Source organism: Maylandia zebra, linkage group LG8 (assembly GCF_041146795.1).
Source record: "Maylandia zebra isolate NMK-2024a linkage group LG8, Mzebra_GT3a, whole genome shotgun sequence".
Taxonomy (NCBI): domain Eukaryota; kingdom Metazoa; phylum Chordata; class Actinopteri; order Cichliformes; family Cichlidae; genus Maylandia; species Maylandia zebra.
Genome location: NC_135174.1, coordinates 23,903,106 through 23,917,049, shown reverse-complemented (window position 1 = coordinate 23,917,049; position 13,944 = coordinate 23,903,106). Strand labels below are relative to the sequence as shown.

The following is a 13,944-nucleotide window of genomic DNA, read 5'->3' as shown; positions in this document are numbered from 1 at the left end:
ATGGCCTGACTATGTGATGGCATTCATAAGAAGTTATTTCCTGTACAGCCGCAAACACAACACACTGCCTGCTATTACTATACAGCAATGTAAACAACCTGCAGATGCTCTTCAGTTCTTTGTGTAAGATGTTCTTGAGAATATTTTAAACAAACTGCGCGGGGATAAATCCAGGCATTTTAAGATGTAGTGAGGACAAGCCTCCTGGTGTGACTCCTACTTTATGTTCTTCAAATTCTTCAAAATAAAGTCTGTAGTGCATATTTAGAGTAACCACACATACCAGATTTTTAAAAGAATATTCACATCTGTTCAGCTTTACTTTATGTGGTGAAAGGAGATATTTCATATTTGCAGTTTCTGTGAACTGACCCTTTAATTTAATGGCGCCACTTTGAGTTTTGGTACCCCACAACAACTGCCAGCAGACATCAGGTGGCCATTTTCTAAAAAGTATATGAAACACACTTTTAATAATGCAGGACTTTCTTATCAAGCTATTCCCCTAACAGTTCAATTATGCCGCTTCATGGAGAGTTTGTGGAAGGAATGAGCGCATTTGTTAGTTACTGGCTTTCTTGGGCTTCCATATAGATCGGCTTTGGACCGGAAGTAGCTGTTGTCCGGTCATAATATTGCAGCTTTGGATCAGGATGCAAAAATGCGTAATTTGCTGAAAAGTCAAAGACCGATGCTTCACGTCTCTTAGGTAGGTCATTCATGCATGTTTCTAGTTGAACGAGTTTCGCTACCGCATGGATGCAATGCGTGGATGTTGTTTGTGGATTCTTTTTAGCTTACGGCAATGTCGTTTTAAATAGACTAAACAGAATAGACGTCTACAATTGCACTCAGCTCTTTGGCATTTTACCGAAATGTAAACGTTTGATGAGAAACTCACTTTATCTTGTCCCGTGCATGGTAGATATAAACTAAACGTAACACAAATAGTGTTAAACTCCAGTGGCATTACTTTATTATTCTTCATTCGTGTTAGATGCTTAATTGTAAACTCTGGGCTTGTCCTCTACTTCTTATCAGCACTTTGTTTGCTTCAGACAATTATACTTATGAATGTAAAATACAGAAAAACTGCTGCTGCTCTTATACTTCATAGTATGGAAGGTCCGCCTGTCTATGTGGAATACATATCATATTCCAGTGTTTTAGTGATGGCAAGCCTTATGATTAAGAGATAAAGTAGATGGTAAATTACCTGCACTTTTACAGTTCTGTACCTTCTAACCTGCCAAGCTCTCTGTAATGTTTTTCATTCACTCATTTACACACGTGCAAAAAAAGGTGCTGCCCTGCAATCAGGAGCTACTTGGGGTGAGGTGTCTAGGCCAAAAACACTATTGCACGTGCAGAGGTTACAGATTTAACCACTAACTTTCTCTCACGCATCAGATATGAAGGCAGGAAAACATCTGTACCACAGTACATACCCCTAATGCTTTCAGTAGATTCTGTATTCAAACTAGTTTTGTCAGGGAGCTTATAACTGTCTTCATTCTCTGCTGTGTGCTTGCTTTGTATTTTTTGTTCCGTGTATTCATATATCAATTACTTTATAATTTTATTTACTTAATCGCCCATGTTTAAATATGAATTTAAGCCTAATAGGAGTACAAAGTACATCAAAATCCTAGTTACATTTCAGTGCACAGCATGGGCAAGGGCTGTTTCTTAGTGCCTTTTAATTCTTATTTACTCTTCCTATAAAACACACAAAAACTGAAATAAGGACTTATCAAATTCACTGATTGCATTTGGTGTGAGACACAGTGTTGTAGGATGATTTTCTGTGAAAGGGGTGGGAAAGTGGGGTAGGGTGGATGCGGGGAGTGGGGCATCCTGGCAAATTCTTTCTTTTTCTGTTTCCTTCTCAGCGTGGTGCTGTGGTTATAGAAGTGGGGGGCATGTGTGGTTTCATGTGACCCATAGCTGTGTGGGAGGTTTGGCTGCTGGTAGCGGTGGGTCTGCTTGCCTTATCGGAAATGCCCTTTCTCCCTACCCACACCCTCACTCCCTGTAAAAGCAGGCAGTGTTTCCTCACGGCTCATAATGAGATATACCTCCAGGGCAGTTTATTTACAAGGCTGTGAAGTACCTCCTTGTATCAACGGGGCTCTCATTCACAATATCAGAGGTGATGTATTTACATACCTGTCCAGAGGAAAGGAATGTGGCATCTGTGGCAAACTGTTACTGAATTTACTTGGTCTTCCAAAATTCTCACAATGTATAAGCCTCTATATTTTCCGACCATATAGTGCAAGCAAAGCAAATTGTGCCATCACCAAGCGGTTTGTGAGGCCATTATCTTAAGACTTTTGGACCATCACTTTTTTGGAGAGAAAAGAAAAGGGTAAATTGTCAGTAACAGTAGCAAGCTTGGATGCCCGCTAATTAGCACCTGGAATGCAGACTTAATGGATGGATTTTCAGTTCCAATTAACCACACAGCAAGCCATGTTATTTATAAGGCAATCGTAACGAAAAATCTCCAAAGTGCATCCGCACAGATGTGGTGATGCCTAGATAGCTACCAACTATAGCTGTCTGTGTCACAGACAGTCAGCCTTATTGCAGTTAACCCATTAGAAACTTAAAAAAAATATGAACTAGTGAGTAGTAGTCATGGAAGACAAAATTTCCCTAAAGCAGGGGTAGGGAAATCCCAGCCTCGAAAGCCGGTGTCCTGAAGGTTTTAGATGTGTTGTTGATCCAACAACACATCTATAAATTACCTTATATAGGTAAGCACGTATTTAAATTGACGTTATTAGCAAGTAATATGAAATTGAAGATTATACCTCTGCAAAATACTGTTTTAGTTTAAAACAAATTAAACCAGTTACTTTTAGCATTGACCAAAATATGTAAGAAAATAAACAAGGAATTTAAATGGCTTTGCAAGTTAAATTGATAAAAAAGATTCTCCGGCTTTGTGGCCAAATCTGAGATATTTAGCTTTATTTTACCACTACATTTTTAAAGTTAAAATTAGGTGTGAATCATTGTTTTCTCTTTGTGGTATCAGGGGTATAGATGCTCCATATATGACTGACACATCCTGTTATTTGTTGTGTTCCAGTTTGGTTGCTCAGCGCAACAAAGGACCCCTGCTGCAACACAATTAAAAACACTACTTATTCAAATATAGGAGCGTTAATACTTGGAAATATTTCAGTAAATTTACCAAAAAGCAACAGTAAATCTTAAGTCTGAATTCGTTCCACTGGTACAGCCTCAGATGGAAAAGAACATTTTTCAATGCAATTACACTTCCCATACCAATTTGTATTTGCTGAACACACCAAATGGGCCTCGTCATGATTTCCAGTCCCCCGAGGAACACGTGGGCTGTAATGAGTGGAACATAGCAGAAATCCCTGCCGAATGCTCGCTGTGATGTAGTGGCAAATAAAAAGGTGGGCAAGCAGTGTCTCTTTCCTGTCAGTCACAGACATCCTCTTGGGACGATAAAGACGGATATAAAAATGTGTATCGTGGGCGGTTCTGCATTACTTCAGTGTATAAAAACTTGGCTTTCAGTAAGACAAGTGAGGCCTTGTATTAGTTGGGTTATATATGAAGACTCATCCACAGATAAAAAAAATATTTGCGGTGGCTGAACTGACATTAATGTATGGCAGCGTGATGGTGTCCAACCAATGGTAAAGATGTGACTCAGACATTATTAGTCATAAATATCAGCTAATACCACTGTGGGAGTGGTGTATGCTTCTGGCATTGCGCTTCTATTAAGCCACCCAACCTCAATGGAAAACGTATCACATCAAGTAAACAGCAGTCCATGTCATATGATGGAGTACAAACAGAGCCATCAGTAAGCAATTGAAGCTAAGCAGCATGTGGTTTTCATACCAAGCCCATTTCCCTGTCCTGAAGCAGGTAGTGACTTGCTTCTCATCAGAAAATCATCGTTGATATTTACAAGTCTGGAGCTGGGTAATTGCTCAGCTGGAGCACTGAAAGACATGCTAGAGAGGAAGGCAAACAGGATGTGGTGTGAGTGACAGAAAAAAATACTTTGAAAAAGCCCCAGTCGGGCAGGTTTAAGTGGAGCATGTACTTTTGGCGTACACCCAGGTTGTCCCCTGAATCTAAGCCACCTGTATTAACTCGCGACTAACCTGATTAACCTGTTCATGGATCCGACTGATGCAGATACAAGAATGATAGATTTCTGGGCTAGCAGCCAAGCGAGCCATCTTGAAGGAAATGGTTTGTGTAATTAACGGAGAAGCTCAGCAGAATGACAGGGGGTAATTGTTGAGTTTGCAGATGATCTCTTATTGTCATCGAGGGTGCCTCCTGGGCTGTTATGGGTACAGGCTGCTGCTGCTTTGGGTTTTGGGATGGGAACAGACACCTGGCAGCACTAGACACGCGAACCCCTGTTGACTCTTCCCATTCATCACCTCCTCTAGATTCAACTCCCCCTTCCCCCCACCCTTCCTGTCCCTTGACACTATACCTCCAAAGCAGTTTACTATGTGGTGTGTTTGATCATATTAGCTTCAAGCTGCTGCAAAACAAATGCACAATATCCAAACAACCTTGTCAGAATGGCTAGAAACATGGCAGAGGAGCTGGGTGGGGGGTATTAAAAATTTAGTTGTCTGCCTTGCTCGCAGCATGGAGCAGCCCTTTGGAAAAGAAAGGAAATGGAAACTTGGTGGATCTTAGACATTGTCTTTTGCCGTACCTTATCATAGGCCTGCATCCTGATATTTAATTCGGGTTTCGACTCACCCAAGATAGCTATTTACTGTGAGAAAACTGTTTTTGTCACTTAGCTCTACTGAGATACAGGGAGTGCAGAATTATTAGGCAAGTTGTATTTTTGAGGAATAATTTTATTATTGAACAACAACCATGTTCTCAATGAACCCAAAAAACTCATTAATATCAAAGCTGAATGTTTTTGGAAGTAGTTTTTAGTTTGATTTTAGTTTTAGTTATTTTAGGGGGATATCTATGTGTGCAGGTGACTATTACTGTGCATAATTATTAGGCAACTTAACAAAAAACAAATATATACCCATTTCAATTATTTATTTTCACCAGTGAAACCAATATAACATCTCCACATTCACAAATATACATCTCTGACATTCAAAAACAAAACAAAAACAAATCAGCGACCAATATAGCCACCTTTCTTTGCAAGGACACTCAAAAGCCTGCCATCCATGGATTCTGTCAGTGTTTTGATCTGTTCACCATCAACATTGCGTGCAGCAGCAACCACAGCCTCCCAGACACTGTTCAGAGAGGTGTACTGTTTTCCCTCCTTGTAAATCTCACATTTGATGATGGACCACAGGTTCTCAATGGGGTTCAGATCAGGTGAACAAGGTGGCCATGTCATTAGTTTTTCTTCTTTTATACCCTTTCTTGCCAGCCACGCTGTGGAGTACTTGGACGCGTGTGACGGATCATTGTCCTGCATGGAAATCATGTTTTTCTTGAAGGATGCAGACTTCTTCCTGTACCACTGCTTGAAGAAGGTGTCTTCCAGAAACTGGCAGTAGGACTGGGAGTTGAGCTTGACTCCATCCTCAACCCGAAAAGGCCCCACAAGCTCATCTTTGATGATACCAGCCCAAACCAGTACTCCACCTCCACCTTGCTGGCGTCTGAGTCGGACTGGAGCTCTCTGCCCTTTACCAATCCAGCCACGGGCCCATCCATCTGGCCCATCAAGACTCACTCTCATTTCATCAGTCCATAAAACCTTAGAAAAACCAGTCTTGAGATATTTCTTGGCCCAGTCTTGACGTTTCAGCTTGTGTGTCTTGTTCAGTGGTGGTCGTCTTTCAGCCTTTCTTACCTTGGCCATGTCTCTGAGTATATTGCACACCTTGTGCTTTTGGGCACTCCAGTGATGTTGCAGCTCTGAAATATGGCCAAACTGGTGGCAAGTGGCATCTTGGCAGCTGCACGCTTGACTTTTCTCAGTTCATGGGCAGTTATTTTGCGCCTTGGTTTTTCCACACGCTTCTTGCGACCCTGTTGACTATTTTGAATGAAACGCTTGATTGTTCGATGATCACGCTTCAGAAGCTTTGCAATTTTGAGACTGCTGCATCCCTCTGCAAGATATCTCACTATTTTTGACTTTTCTGAGCCTGTCAAGTCCTTCTTTTGACCCATTTTGCCAAAGGAAAGGGCGTTGCCTAATAATTATGCACACCTGATATAGGGTGTTGATGTCATTAGACCACACCCCTTCTCATTACAGAGATGCACATCACCTAATATGCTTAATTGGTAGTAGGCTTTCGAGCCTATACAGCTTGGAGTAAGACAACATGCATGAAGAGGATGATGTGGACAAAATACTCATTTGCCTAATAATTCTGCACTCCCTGTATGACTATTTGGAGGGTTTTCTTAACTAACGCCTTGAGACACTGGTCCACGTGTAGAATTATATTTAGCTTTCCAGAAATATGAATCCAGTGGCAGGTCTCCACAGGTTTCCTTTATCAGTGACCAAAGCCAGAACTTGAGTTGAGTTGGGTAACACCCTCATATTTTTTGACATTTAATAGTGCCAATTTAACAGTGCCAACCACTGAGAGGCTGTATTTCAGTATCAGACCTTGTTTTACATCCTGTGTGGGGATAATTGAGTTTTTAAAGGTTTGTGTAAAAATCAGAAGCCAAAGCCAACAAACCCGAATAACGCTGAAAAAGTGGCCTTATTTTGGCAATCTGCACAGACCAGGCTTCTGGTCATCTGCCTTTTCTGATGCCAGTGGATAAGTGTTGTTCAAGGTTCTTTATTCATCACATGCATAGTTATACAGGTATAACACACAGTGAAATGTAACCTGACACGCTCCTCGACTTGTGCAAAAAGGGGGGGGGGGGCAAAAAATGAGTAAAAAATCTAAAAAGGTACATAGTCAGAGCAGAGCGGTCAGGAAGGCGTCTGGATGTGGCCGCGCCATCTTGTGTTGTGCGGGGAAGCATGGGTGTGGGAAGCTAGGCTAAGTCTTTAGGCAGTCAGTTGCCCTGCTAATTGTGTTTTCCAATGGTCTCTTGCCAATAGCTTGAGCTACTGTTCGTTATACAGTTTCTTTCATGGTGGCCCAAGGATAAACTGGACATTACACTAGCCGACTAGCCCATTTGAGGTACAAAGTAGGCTGGGGGCTTGCCGGTTAGCATGCTAACCTCTATTGACTGCTATTTATTCCGCATATAATAAAGACGATTTCAGGTTGTTTTAATGTTTTAAGCTATTGTACCATTAATACAAACACTAGACCTGGATCCAGTTTTAACGGACTGTGGAAAACCTTTAATGATCCTGCATTTTAAATTGCTGATATATTCCTCTATTGTTACCATGCTGCTGTTTACCAGTTTTGGCTATACGGTTATAACTGACTGTGATGTTGCACAGCCTGAATTAATTTAGCTTTTTATAGTAAATATTATATTGGGTTGGAAACTAGAATGAGTGACATTGAGCAATAAAAATAGAAATAGCATACAGTAAATTTAGACACACATCCACACGTGTCAGTGGAATTAAGCAGGAGAAGAAGATAAAAAAGAGTGTGCTTACATCTAAAAAGGCTGCACTGTCTCAGTGGAATTCCCCACAGTCTACAAAACCGCAGTAGAGATCAAAAGTGACCTACTGAAAAATATACTTCACTCAGTTTTCACTGGGATTTTGCAGTCATTTATTTTATTAATTTTTCTTTTCTGTGCTGGATACTGAGCTTCAATCTCGATTTTACTCATAATGACATCTGATGGTTTATTAACTCTTTCAGAAAACAGAGAGTGGATTTCAATTGGATATAAGGTCTGCAAAATGCCAAATACAGTGCTGCATCTGAGGCCGCCGATGATCAAGGCTTTCCTCCCCTCACCTAGCGCCCCTCCTCCTCGTCCACTGCTTCCTCTGTCTGACAGATGTCAGACATGCTGCAACAGGCTCAGTCCCAGAGATGTTACAGTGAGAGGAAACTGAGGGATCAAGAGGTATATCACAGGTATGAAGGGAGATTAGCCCTTGGACAGAAGTCAGTGCTAGTTTACATGCAGGTAATGACCGTTTAAAAAAAAAAAAAAAAAAAAAAAAAAAAAGATGGTTGGATTGGGCTCCTATGCTTTTTGGGATCGATTTTCTCATATTAGTCAGTTATCCTTTACCTATATTGACCTTAAAGCCACAATCAGATTTTTGGCTTTGGCTTATACTCTTTTTCATAACCAATACAGTGAAGTTGGATATTGACTCACTGGAAACTCTAGAATCACGACAAATGAAATGCAGAATTTTGCAAAAGTAATCAAAATACAGTGACTGAAGAGTAAGAGATTGGGATGGATAGCATTATGGATTTGTGTTTTCTACCGCACTCATTTATGAATGCAAGTTCATCTTTGTTCTATCATGTAACAAAGAACAGTATGCTATACAAGTTTAAACCCACCCTTCAGGTCACATTAATCCCCTGCTGGCTCTATAGATGTATCTCTATTGCCAGCAGACGCAGAAAGCAGCAAGCTGCCTCACGCACCTGTCTGTCTCAAGATTGCCAAGAGGGGGGTTATTTCTTTTTTTTTTCCCTCTTTTTTTGAATTAGGAAAGGTAAAGGCAGAGTAGAAGGCAGGTGGGTTCCACTGATTAAAGAGAATGAATAAAACAACTGTATGTAAGACAGATGTTTTGACTGGTGCTGATACACCTGTGAGAGCTGCCTCAGTACCAGCGATCAGTACTGCTAGTGTTTTTCTTATTTTTTTCATGGCATCTGGATTTTCTGATTGTATTTGATTTTTTACAGTCTTTTGCGGTCCATTCTGACTCCTCCTCAGAGTCGGCTGCAAAGCGCAGAAAGCTGCTTTTGCTTTGTTACCTTTTAAACACTTTATAGCCATTACCCCATGTTAGCTCTAGCATACCACTCAAGTCCATAAGTAATGCTGTTTTTATGTTAGGTTGTAGATTTATACATGATGCAGGCTTGCTGCCTATGCAGTAGTTGGTGCTGCTTTCTGTATCTGTATAATGTGATCCTAAAAAACAAATAAACAAAAGCACTTCATCTGAATTTTCTTTCGTGTCTGTAGCCTGTGTGTGAGTAAATGGTACCCAAATGAAAAAAATAAGGAATATATGAAACAAAACACATTTTACAACTTGTAAATCCTAAACATATGTTTATGAATTTGGCAGACTTTATACATGAATGCCAGGAGCTCTAGTTCACCAACTACTCACTGAGCAGTGGTGAAACCTGAAGAAGTTTTTTACAAACAGGTCATTCGCCTTGGAATACAAATCAATCCATTTTAAAGGGTGCAACTTTTATGTTTGGAGAAAACAGTTGCAATTTGTGATTAGCTGGTGAGTGTGGATGGGAGAAAAGCTGACATCGGACAAGAACATTTGCAGTTTGGTTTTTGGTGCAGCACTGTATGCATCTTTGGCTATAGACAGCTGGCAACCTTCAGCACCCACAGACTAACCAGTCGGGTGTAGACATTATTCCCTAGTTACCTAGTGGATTTTAAACTGAAATAAAAAATTTAGTGTATTGAAGACAAATGACTGACTTTAGAAGAGTTGAGTTTGTTGAGTGATTTCAGTTGAAAGCATTACTTGATTATAGGATTGACAGACCTGCAGAGATTTAGATAATTCTTTCAGCCATTGTGCAAAAAAGAGAAACATTTGCTGTTTAATTTTCTCAAAGTGCTGCTTTTCTATTTTAGATCATTGCAAATTGAATATCTTTGGGCTTTGTGTAATATGCAGTGACAGCAGATATAACAGACTACTCTAATACATCTTGACATTGTTGTGCCTGCCTCTTTTCCCGCTTAATGTCATGCTGCTCCTCTGTTTAACATGCCTGGCGTGTCTGGGGTGGGGGTATACATATGTCCTCCACATGGTTTTGCTTGTTGCGTTTCACCTCGCCCTTTGCATCATCGAGCTTCTGATTAAAAACACCACAGGGTAGATGTGGATTACATGAGAAAAATACATTAATTAATTAAAACAAAAGCCATTTTAAGTGGGACGTGCTAATTAAATGCCATAAGAAGTCTCGCATTAATTATGTAGTCTTGTCACATTCTCTAGCATATGATTGAGTGATGGTTCACGGGGACACATGATCTTTTTTGGTGAGATTTGCTGAGATTATAAGATGCAGAAAGTAAAGAAAAATAGGTTACCATCCAAAGCAATGAGGCTGTTTACCAGTCTACGGTACACGCCAGTGCAGCGCATCCCTCGTGTGTATTTGTTTGCATGAACACATCACTTGCAAGTGCCAGTTCCAATCCGTTGTGCACACTACATGATGAACTACGTGAGAGGGTGTTATCAAGCAGGAGACAGTGCTGTGTGTATGTGTATTTTGATTACTGCACCACCCCCCTGCTGAGACACTTAAATGTGGTCAGACACACGCCGACTGATGGCCATCAATAATGCACATGGAGGGAGGATCCAGCAACCCATGTTATCATCAGGGACTATTGGTCTGTCCCTGCTGGAAGCCTCCATCTCAACAGATGGATGGCTTCAATTTTCTATCTGATGAGGGAGAAAAGTAGGAAAAAAAAACTTTCATTGCCAGACTAGACTGGCTGAAGTCTATGAATGAGTATCATCATTCCATCTAATACATGATTATTAACATTAGGGGGAAAATGGGTCCTTGTAATGGTTAAAGCATTTGCTGACAGATGAGGCAATACCTCAAAGTTTATCACTAGGGGTCCTAGCCCAGCTGTTAGCATGATAATGTATGGGAGAGAAGGATGCTGTGAAAGTGGGGAGGCGAAGAGACAAAGTCAGAAGTGTGGTGTTGATTTGTTTGTGTTTAGAGCAAAGAAAATCGAAAGCGATCAGGACATCACTTAAGCTTCAGTGGCTCTTATATCTAATGGTTATCATTCTGTCATCAGGAATTACTCAGTTTGTCAAGTGTCAAAGAAAATGGAAATAATATGAAAGGAGATTTTGGAAGTGGAAATCGTGGCTGATTTATATCTTATGAAAGATATTTCTCTTCTTTGTCAAAGCCGACTGCAGTTGCAACGTTGGGTATGTGTGTGCATCAAAGAACAGAGGAAAAATGTGGGCATAGCTGTGTGGGCACGTGCATGTGTGCACAATATCGTTTTCACATGTGGCTGCAATGGCATCACCACAACCTCTGCCTCAAGGAGAGCATTTCATCTTTGTTTAGGTGATGTCACATTCAGACTTCAATGGTGGTACTTCCACAAAAGCAAAGTGAATAGCTACCACTCTTTAGTCTGGAAGCCATTGGCTTTCCACTTCCTTCTGCCGGTCCATGACCAACAGCCCACTCACAGCCCTAATCAAGCCCTGATGAGTGGCCCAGCCTACCGCCCAGCATTTCTACATGGCAGAAGGGGCTGTTTGAGGTGGTTAGCTGGTGATGGAGGTGGTGGAAACTCCTTTGCCGCCATGCGTTCCCAATCCTGGCATGGAAATGGGCCCCATTTGAGGTTTTCCTTCGGAGACGTGCGGACAAAGCAGACGCAGTGCAAGCGTGTGTGGTAAGATGCCCAGTGAGAGAAGAATGGAGACGTATCACGAGCAATTTTTCCTGCATATATTCAACCTTTCCTTAATGGCTATTACAACAATTGCCTGCATCACCGTTTGAGCGTCACTTACAGTTTTAGGGTCGCTACATTAGTGTAATAAATTTATTCATAACTGTCTCTCAGCCCCGGGGGCTGGTGGGCATCCTCTTTAATAAGGCGCTGACATCTGTCTGCAGAGATTGCCCACTGAGCATCATCTCGCGCAAATGGGGGCCAGAGACCCGGAGTGTGTGTGTCTGTGTGCCTGTCATTGTGTCTCCAAACAACACATATACTCGGGGTGTAATTTTTGGCTACATGCCATCAATGCACCAGGAACACGGAAATGAAATGAACACATTAGCTCAAGTCATTGAGCAGTCTCCCACCCATAAGCAGTCGTACCTGTGTGTAGCGCCTTGTTCACACATGTGCCCACTGATTCTTCCCATGGTACTGAATTCTAATACATTTTTTGCTCCATCACACACACGTTACTTGACATCAACAAGTAATTTGAAACATGCAATCACTTCATTACATGCTAGACTGTATTTCTTCTTTTTTCCATCCCCCATCTTTCCACTGCTTCTTCCTGCCATTATAATTGCATTGAAACTGCAAGCAGCATTTCTGAGCAGACACTTGTAGGCTATATGTGAAGTGCACAGATAAAAGGCAATTCTTCATCCCCCTATATCATTAGTTACCATTCTGATCAAACTGCAAGGGTCATGGATAGTTCGCCAGACTAAATTTACCTACTCCAGTTTTGAACCCATGTTCAAACGTTTCAGTTTTTTGTCCTCTAGGCAATAAGTTCTTCATGGTTGTTCAAAGACATACACGCAGACGCATATACACACAGAAACGGAATGAGGATTATGCGTTTGATTGTATCTTCATCACAGAGAATCAAATCATGTCATTGTGCATGTGTAAGTGTGACAGCTGATATGCAAAAGGAAACCAGCAAAAGTGTAACATCTTAAGGAGAAAAGAAACCGATACTGGTTAGCGGTAACGCTGCATTCAGAGTCAGAAATGTCTGCTAGCATTTGCTGTATTAATATTTAACTATTGCGGTGATGTTAAAGTTTGTTACAGTTTTATAACTTTGAAAGTTTCCATATGAAAAAGAAGCTGAAACAAAGCTCGCAGTCAGTGTTTATGTTTTATACATACTGCATGTCTCAAAGATTTATGTCTCATACTGTGATTTACACAGGAGTGTGGTTCCTTTCACATTTTTCTCTTGCAACATAATGTTTACTTGATTTATGTATAATTCTTATAATTATGCTGCATGAGAAAAATGTGAAAGGGCACACTTTCCTATGTAAATCATAGCAGAAATAAATGTCTTGTAAGACTTGTACATAAAACATAAACACTTAGTAGGAGAAGGAAATGGGGAGTTCTTACCCTCGTTTTTTTCACACGTGGTTCGCAAGCTCCTGTCTAGCTAAAGTAAAAAAAAAAAAATGAGGCTGGAAGCATTTAACCTTTTTAAATAAATAAATAAAATTATTTTATTTTTTATTATAAAATAGGAAAAAAAGTTTGTGCTCTTTTCAAAAAGTTTTTTGAGACAATTTTCATGTGGAATAGCATAGAACATATTAAACCCCATCTTAAGGTCTTTAACACATAATTTTTTTGGTCAAAAATGACCTTATTACAAATGTATTTTGTATTCTCTTGGTTTCTATTGGATTTAATGATAACAGCCAATGAATCAGGCCAATAAATGTATTAAAGTCAATGTTATACACATTTATTGTGTGATGATGTGCTGACGTTCACACAGAGCATCAGAATAAGAAAGAGAGGGGATTTAAGTCACTTTGAATGTGGCACTGTTCTGTTTTGGTGATCCATCTCTAGGATTTGGTCTGACAAAAAGAAAACATCTAGTAAGTGGCAGTTCTCTGGGTAGAAATGCCCTTTTGATGTCAGAAGTCAGGAGAGAATTGCCAAAACTCTTCAGGTTTATAAAGTAACAGTAATTCACCTTGAAGCAGTTGGCTACAGCAGCAGAAGACCGTACCAGGTGCCTCTGCTGTCAGCTAAGAACAGGAAACTGAGGCTACAATTCACACAAGCGCAGCAAAATTACAGAAGACTGGAAAAATGTTGGAAAAATGCAAGGACTAAAATGGTTATGATGGTTGCTGAGTAGTCTAGTAAGGCTACTGCGAGGTATAATGTTAATTACAACATGCTAACTTAAGCATTTTTGTAATGTTAGCCACTGCAACCAATTTCAAATCTGGAGCATTGTTAATTTTAAAACGGCAGGATATA

At 40.5% G+C, this 13,944-nt stretch overlaps 1 long non-coding RNA gene across 1 annotated transcript in view; it reads left to right on the top strand.

Annotated features, from left to right (window-relative positions):
* The first annotated feature begins 652 nt into the window (after window positions 1–652).
* Window positions 653–13,944, top strand: part of LOC143419975 (uncharacterized) — a 102,061-nt gene continuing 88,769 nt past the window's right edge. Inside the window, exon 1 of the long non-coding RNA XR_013099999.1 lies at window positions 653–709. This is a non-coding gene — a long non-coding RNA (uncharacterized LOC143419975). The remainder of the gene's footprint in view (window positions 710–13,944) is intronic.